At 31.1% G+C, this 7,607-nt stretch overlaps 1 long non-coding RNA gene across 2 annotated transcripts; it reads left to right on the top strand.

The window, feature by feature from the left end:
• The first annotated feature begins 494 nt into the window (after window positions 1-494).
• On the top strand, window positions 495-759 carry LOC115879433. 2 transcript variants are annotated; one of them, XR_004049714.1, is made up of 2 exons: window positions 495-532; window positions 601-759. It is a non-coding gene; the product is annotated as an uncharacterized LOC115879433 (long non-coding RNA). The 2 variants fall into 2 exon arrangements; XR_004049715.1 differs by having other exon boundaries at window positions 584-759.
• The last annotated feature ends 6,848 nt before the right edge of the window (window positions 760-7,607 follow it).

The following is a 7,607-nucleotide window of genomic DNA, read 5'->3' as shown; positions in this document are numbered from 1 at the left end:
TCAAATTCAAATGTGTCAAATGAATCGTAAAACAGAACTGTCAAGGATTCCCACCCTAGAGTGCTTTTATGGCGCTTTTTCCGCCCACCATGCATGAATACATGGATAGCATTATGCTCCTTCCTTAGTCTTCTTATTCAAAGATTTATCCACATATTTTAAAATAATTATAAAGCCACTAAAATGCTACAAATTTATTAGTTAATAATGTCTAGGCGTCGATATCTTTAGTGAAGAAATGTGTATTACAAGAAAAGGCCGCCATTTGATGTGTTTTCTAACATCGTCGATATTCAATACACGTTAGGTAGTGGATTGAATTTATTTATGCTCCAGTGAATATTTTTAACAATCTTATTTGTAGTATAACCTATTGGTACATAAAACTTCATTATAGAACAAGACCACAATAGATCTGAGAAGGTCGCAGTCCGAGATCAGGCCGAGATCAACCTCTAGAAATGTAATCTAGAACAAGACAAAGACCTTACTTCCAAACTACCATACATATCTTTTAAAAAGGATGCTAAGTGTAAGTGAAACCTCTACGTAATCATTCCCTAAAATGTTTAGTGTAGTTTAGTTTTCAACATTTTGCAGTAAGAAGTTTAGATAAATCTACAATATATTATCATCAAACCAAAGGAAGGATAATTATTTAAAAGAATAAGTTATGTTATGATACATATATAGATTTGGATGACATCGCTTCAGGTGGTTTTACCAGTCAGGACTAACAGGGATATTAATCAAAACAATATTAATGTAAGCATGTAAAGTTATATTTAAAAATTTGGTCTTAAACTGTCAGTTATAAATAAAAGTATGTGATTTAAATGTGATTATTATACATGACATAAAATTGTTAAGATTCATTTGAAGTTTTACATATTGCCGAGGTAAAATTATGCCTACTTAATTTATGTATAACAATAATTACAGTTATTTCAATGTTAAATTTATAGCAGTATAACTTTTTTATTATAATGATACTTAAACATTATGACACTTGTTATTTTAAAAATATAACATTAAATTGCAGAGTAAAATATATTTTAATTGTATTATGTGGTATTAACTTGCTTTTATTCAACTAATAATAAATTTGTTGTATAAAAATCACTCCATAACATACAAACCTTAATTATACAGCATACATAAAGAGCTCCTATGCGTTTCAAGCTTCTTTCTAAGTTATTTTTAAATTAAGTGCACAATTACATACCTAAAATGCCGAAACTACCTGAAGTAATACTAATTGAAACAATATTTCTATCAATATATTAATATATTTCAAAAATAGCAGGTATGTATCATATCAATTTAATTATTACATTTATTTGTTTCAACCATGGTTCAAAATATTCTCGTATAAAAGCCGGCCTTCAAATTTAAGTTTGTAGCTTATTCCTAGATTCATAGTTCCAAAGACTTTCGTTAAATCATGCTTATTTGTCAAAACTAACGTATAGGTATCCCGTTCTCATCAACAAACAAAGTTTTTCCAATTGTTTCGACTGAATTAAGTACTAAAATGCTAAATGTTATTCCAACTTTATTTCTTCTTACCTATTAACTTACTTCTGTTGGCGTACTTTGCGCTAAAAGGTAACATAAAATAAATGCTAATATAAATGAAAAACACTTGTACGGAAACCATTCGTTTATAACCTCTTAACATATATAGGCCTAAAAAATTAAATTTATGAAATTGAATATTAATATACCACCTGATATTACGTTAAAATGAAGGTAAACTGTAGATAATAAACGTAGTTCTATTACAATTAATAAAATTTTATTTCACGGCTTGCCTGTCAATGTTGGTCGGCCATGTTGGCGCCGGACCGACCAGCTGCTTAAAAAGCCGAAACAGCGAAATGTTGGCCTCTTTTTTAAATTTGCCGCCAGTTTTGGCGCCAATATGGCGGTAATTGCGGTACTTTATATATCTAGGGACTTTAACTCCTACTAGTAGAGGGCGCCACCTACATATTTTTAAATTTTTTGAAGAGTTATAACTTTTCGTTCGTACCTGTATAAAACTACTGAGTAAAAAAATATCCATTTCCGACATTGCAAACATTTATAAATGTTTATTTTAAACAATATGACTGACAATATTATTTGTATAATGTTTTGTATTATCTTTTGTTTGTTTGTTTGTGTACCTTGTTTGTTTATTTAGTTTACCTTTGTCTACAAATTGTAAAATTTTTTAAAAATAAAGGCATTTATTTATTTATTTATTTATTTACAATTTTCAACAATTTTAAGCACAATATACCACAATTTAGTTCAAAAATAATCCCAGAGAATAAAAATGACAACTTTAATTTAAAGTTACACTAACACCTGCTCAAAATAAATCTGGGTCGTCGAAACCAGATTTCCAATACAAAACTTTGACAAATTTACAACTACTAACAACAATTATAACCGCAGTCTCTTATTTAGCATCATATTTTAACCTATTCTACACCCGAAACCAACGAAAAAAAGAAGACAACACCATGACAACCAACTTTTCCCCATCTGCAATAAAACTAAACCGCATTTTTACCGAAAATTTACAACAACCATCGATCACTGCCTCGGTCGCCTTTGTGACCTACAAAACTAATGATAGAATAACCTCGGTATTGCGGTCAATAAAACAGTTTAGAGCCGCACCGAACTGTCATAACTCATAAATTTCCCGATTGAATCCGAGAAGAGGTATAGAGGTACCTTTTTTCGTAAATATAGAGAGGCTAGACAAATAGAGAGGTTTAGAGAGTGTGTGTGTGTGAAAGAGAGAGAGAGAGAGAGATTTTAGCTTCGTCACCTTGACTTTTATCTAGGAAAAGGGGATAAAAAAAAGTCAGAAATCAGTGAAAGAGGATGCGTTTCGAATTTGCTCTTGGACGGACAGTGGCGTAACGTGTTTAAATTTTATATAAATAAATATTATTTATGCTTGACGTTTCGGGGAGTATATTCTCTTCCCGTCGTCGGAAGCAAAAAAAACATAAAAAACAAAGAACAAATCTATTTAAAATATCTAAATACAACAATTTAAGAACACTTTAGATTTTTTTTAACAGATACGGTTTATAAAAACTGATGACGTTCTGTTAAAATGACATTACATCAAGTTAAACTTCAAAATTAACAATTACTTAGTGAGCTAAAACCGAAGCCTCAAACTTTCTGTACAGGGTGGCGCCTCTCATACGCCGCGGAAGCTCCAAGGAGAACGGTAGTTTGTATCGAAATTATATTTTGGCAGCATATTATGTAGCTTAACTGAAAGCATTTTATAAAAATATATAGAATTATACAGGGTGTCCCCAAAAAAGTTATACCTCAATGTTGTGTTTTTTTTAATGGAACACCCTATATATTAACTGATTTTCGGATTCTAGGAAAAATATAAAGGTGAGTTTTTTTAAAGAAGCCTATACCTAAAATCTAAGGATTTTGACATATTTCACATTTTGTGAAAATGAAGAGTAAATTTTAAATTTTAATAACAGCTACATAAATTTTAGTTAACCTTGTATAGCCTGATATTTAATTACAGTAATCATTGTATGTTAAACCAAATTGAAATTTGACCCGAAAAGTTATACAGGGGGAGACAAAATTAATATGGAATCACTTTTAAAAGCAAGTTACTCCTTTATTTTAAATGGAACACCCAGTATATTTTTCCGGTGTTCAATGGGGAATTTATATATCTTCAAAATATTATTAAGGTTGCCTACCCCTCAGACATAGATTTTCCTAGATATTTTAATTTTTATGATTTTGCGTCAGTAGATCTTTATTATTTGAAAAATCTAGGGGTCAACCTGTAATTATGTGACAAAAATTAGCTAGATGAAATCAAATGCTCAAAATACTTCCTTTCCTGTTAACTGCATAAAATGATTGTCTTTTCCAAAGGATCTTTTCATTTTAAAAGGCATATGTGGAGTTCTACCTCGAAAAGCAGCTACAATAGTTTCTCTCATGTTGTCGACAACAGTTAATCTAGTTTTGTAAACACTGTCTTTAACATATCCCCATAAAAAACCAGACTAGATAAAATCAGGAGCATTTAAGTATTCTACTAATTGGTGATGCACACTGCATTCATCAACTAATAGAATCATATCAATTCTCTCTGATATAGGATAAGTTTGCATTTTTGGCAAATTTGTGAAAAATTTTTTTGCTGTAACTGACACAAAATGATAACTGGTTGTTAAAGTTGGACTAATTAGACAGCTATGTTAAAGTAACTGCCTACCCCTTAACTAGGGGTAGGCAACCTTAATAGTATTTTGAAGAGGCATGCATTCTCCGTTGAATATCGGAATAATATACTGAGTGTTCCATTTAAAAATAAGAGAATAACGTGCTTTTAAAGGTGACCAATGTTCAATATTAATTTTGTCTCACCCTGTATAACATTTTGGATCAAGTTTTAATTTAATTTAAAGTACATTAGTTAATTTAACTACATATTAGACTATACTGGGTAAATTCCAATTTAGGTAGTTTTTATTGTAATTTAAATGGTTACCTACATATATGCTCACAAAATTTCATTTCAATATAAACTGTTGTTCTCCTTGGAGCCTCTGCGGCGTATGAGAGGCATCACCCTGTATAAAATATTCAAGTTTTTACCAAAGCTTCGTATTTGAAGGCCTATTTTCTTGGACTACTCTGTGCCCTGGGTCCCATGAAAGCTGACAAATCTTAGATTTGTGAAAATCGCCCTTTCTTAAATAATCTTTATGTTCTTTAATTAGAATAAAAAGAAGAAAAATATTATAAAATTCTATGGAAAAATCATTCCTAAATATCTCAACTAGTTAAGTAAATATTTGAAATATGAGCAAAACCTGAAGACCATATAATGGATATATCTTCCAATATACAGTTAGACAAAGATTTTTTAATGGTCTAAAAACCGCAAAATTCTGTGTATATAGACACGAAAGAACGCCATACCTGCTATAAATACCTCATTATTTGCCTGTAACGCAATACTGCCAAGAGCTATTTCTAATATGTACCTACATTCATTTCTAGAACTGTAAATAGAAAACGGTTTAAAAAATGTTGACGTTTGATGATTTTATGTTCGATTCTCACACTCTGTATTTAATGGCTTTGTACTGTTTCCACGAATAGGTAATTAAATCGGCAAATACATAAGTTAGTTAATCAATACTTTAAAATCACCATAGGCTGAAGGCATTCTTAAGCCAGCATGATCCTTTATAAATTATATGTTTTCTGTGATATAACTACTTAGAGAACGCGTCTATTAAATCCGTTGACGTTGTGATAAACTGCTATTACATAAAATTAAACTTAAAATTAACAATCAGTACCAGATGACAGTTACCTAATGAGGTAAAACCAAAAAAGATTAAAATTTCGATGTATACAGGGCATCGGGTGTATATTAGGGCTGTAACGAGCCCTGTTTTTTAAATTGACCGAGTACCGAGTCCTCGGCTAAAGGTAATGGCCGAGTACCTAGTACTCGGCTGCAGGAGTGGATGGGGAAGTGGAAACCGGCCCGGGAAAAACAGGCAACCGGCCCAAATCCACAAAAACAAAATGACCATAACGAAGAAACATATTTTATTTATTAATATATAAGTAAGGGCGTTTTTCGCTCGTGCGAACAAGTTCTTTTGTCTCCGGTTTTTAAAAAAAAAATTAAATTGTCTTGATCAAAATTTTCGTAAAGACCAATATTGGGTCGGACATCTGAATTTTTACTACAAAATGGCTCAGATTTACAGGATTCTACTACTTTATTTCTATTATCGATAACGGTAATTTGATCTTGAATAAGCTACGATTTTGAGTCACGATTTTGAAACACTATAAGACTTCCTGATTCATTCGGTTCAGCTGACCCAATCCTCTGTGAAATACATTACTTTTAGCTTTTCGGCATTAAAACTGCAGCATTTTTTAGGTTATTATATAGTTCTTATCACGAAACTTTTCCTCTATACTTTTCTACATTTGGCATCTTGTATGATAATGCCATGACTCAAACGAAACAAACCTAGGCAATACCTAGCCAGTGGATATAAATGTGTTCTCATGTAATGCCATGTTACAGTCCATAATAAGAATATTTGGATTTTCGAGACATGTTAATATTTTATTATCTAATCTAGTTTAAACCCTATTTAACTCTTCTCTGCTGTCTCAGTAATTTTTTACAAATTCATTTTAGCAACATTTTAAACAACAATTTAGACTTGGCTTTTAGTTCTCAGACTTGGCTTTCCAGTCCGTCCCCAATTCAAACCAAGTATAGATATGTTTTCTCTGTCAACCGCAAAGTTCGCGTCAAATTCGTCTACTTTTTTTACAAAGGGGAGCTCGAAAAATATTGCACCGAGGGCCCCAGTTCTCAGAGACTATTTAAATTTACCTAATGCTATTCATTCTTTTTTTTGCTGCAAGTCTAGATATTAATAAACGAATAGTTGGCAAAACTATACAGGGTGAGTCATATAAGTGCAAATATTTTCAGGGGTGGTATATATTTCGACCCCAGGAACTCGTCTATGAGTTTTTTTTTACAAAAAAAGATGTTAAAAATCGAGCATTTTCTTTCAAATTTTCCTGTATATTTTAGAAAACTTTTTAGAACTTCCTGTTCACCGCAAATTTTCCCACGGTGTAGTTTCTTAATCTCTGATATTACGGCACTAAAAGAGATACAAATACCGAAAAACTGAGGTGGCTCAATTTTTTTAAAAATAAATCTATTTTTTTCAATTTCCAAACTTTAATAACTCGATTAGACTTATTTGAAACTCGATAAAGAGAATATATTATGTTTATTTTATTAAGATCTACCAGCCCTGAAAATATTTGCACTTATAGACTCACCTTGTATAATAAAAATTTTCAAACCGAACAAACAACAGATGATTATTAAAATTATAAGTGTCCCAGAGAAAGACATTTTACCATAGTTATTTTACAAATTGGTGTTTATATTTAAAAGCAATTGCTAATACAATCATTTTTGAGCCCACCGGCCCATCTTTCCACCGGCCCACCGGGAATTTTTAATAAACCTGGTTTGTTTATGGATATATTGTTTTGTTCTGTGGTTCCCCATGCAAACTGATATTTCTAATGTGCTGGATTCTGAATTGATTCTTTTAAGATGCGGTGGCGACGTTGATTTTGTTTTAAGCAAAATTACTTTGCTAAAATACATTAATTAAAGTTATGAATGAATAACTTTTTGTTTATTTTATTATTTGCCACTGTGAGTCTCATTTCTTTCTGTTTTGGACATGCATAAATGGACTGTTTCTATTACTATACTTTACTCGGCCTGCCCATGGTAAATTTACTACAATAATCTGTGGCAAGAAATAATCCTCAATATTGTTATTGAATTCACAAATTATTTTTTTTAGTGTCGAGATATAACTGCTCTCATTAAACTTGAAATATCTAAAAGTGTGTTTTATTAAAATAGTAATAAATATAAAGTAGTTTGAAAAAAAAAATTGACCTTTTGACCAAGTTGCCCAATAAATTTGAAGAAGGAAAAGATCAGTTTGGAAACACAACGCAAA

Source organism: Sitophilus oryzae, unplaced genomic scaffold (genome assembly GCF_002938485.1).
Source record: "Sitophilus oryzae breed Bouriz unplaced genomic scaffold, Soryzae_2.0 scaffold_1576_pilon_pilon, whole genome shotgun sequence".
Classification (NCBI taxonomy): Eukaryota; Metazoa; Arthropoda; class Insecta; order Coleoptera; family Curculionidae; genus Sitophilus; species Sitophilus oryzae.
The sequence above is the reverse complement of the archived record's forward strand: the minus strand, read 5'-3'. Positions and strand labels throughout refer to the sequence as shown.